The sequence below is a fragment of the Microtus oregoni genome, unplaced genomic scaffold (genome assembly GCF_018167655.1).
Source record: "Microtus oregoni isolate MIOR12 unplaced genomic scaffold, Mior012 000067F_ref0000223, whole genome shotgun sequence".
NCBI lineage: Eukaryota > Metazoa > Chordata > Mammalia > Rodentia > Cricetidae > Microtus > Microtus oregoni.
In genome coordinates, this window is record NW_024543974.1 from 3,616,265 (window position 1) to 3,617,453 (window position 1,189).

Below are 1,189 nucleotides of genomic sequence, written 5' to 3' on the forward strand. Positions count from 1 at the left end.
TGTCCAGAGAAATAATTTATGGTCTGGGCTAGTACTAGACCCTGACAGAGATCTATCACTGAAGGTGAACTTTGAGATTTCAAAAACCTATGACATTCTCAGTTAGTGGTATGGTTCTCCCTACCACCCCCAAATTCCCTCTGTGTGTATGTGTATTTGTGTGTGTGTGTGCCTGTGCATGCATGTGAGTACATGTGCATGTGTTTTTCTTGCTTGTAAATCATGTGTAAGCTCTCACCTATTGCTCCAGCACTATGCCTGCTTTCTTCCACCATGATTGTTATGGACTCACTCTCTGAAACTCTAAGCAAGCCTTCAAATAAGTGTTTTTTAAGTTTCCTTGGTCATGGTATTTCTCTACAACAATAAAAAAGTATGACACCTTGTGACATGTTGACCAAGACCTAATTATGTACTATAGAGAGGTATTGCTACAGAGAGGTATAGAATTCTACTTTGTTTTTAAGACACTTCCATAATTTCCCTAATGGCTACAGGTTTTTATTTCCACCAGTAGTAACTAGAAGTTTTTATTTTCCCCACATCCTCATAAATAAATAGTGTCATCCCTTTTCTTGGTGATAGTTATTCTGACTGTAATGAGATAGAATCTGAAAGGAGTCTTAATTTGCTACAGATATTGCACCAGTTTTAATTGTCAACTTGACCCAACATAGAATCACCTGGGAAAAAAAGTCTTAAAGAATTTTTGAGATCAGGGTGCTTTGTGAACAAGTCTGTGGCGGACTTCTCGACCGGCGACGAAGAATGACCACCACACCAGGATTCCACTCAGATCACTCTTTTACTGGAGTGCCCTTGATTGATGGGGAGCATGGGACGAGAAGGCGGGAAAACGAGGGACAGGGAGCGAAGGGGCAGGGAGCGAAGGGGAGAGGCAGTAGGAAGCGAAGTGGCAAAGGGCACTTAGGCAGCTACTTAAATAGGGAGTTGGCACATGGGTCACCCTGTGATTGGCTGCCACCAACAGCTGACACCAGACCGCATCGGGATAGGCTCAAGGATCCTCAACCACCACGCATGCGGGAAGCGGGGGACGTGCAGCTCTCAAAGGCATAGCCAAATATGGAGTTGTTTATTTCCAACAAGACAGGATGTCGGCGCCATCTTGTAATGGCGATCCTGTCCGGCTCACTACACAAGTCAGTAAGGAATTGTCTTGATCATC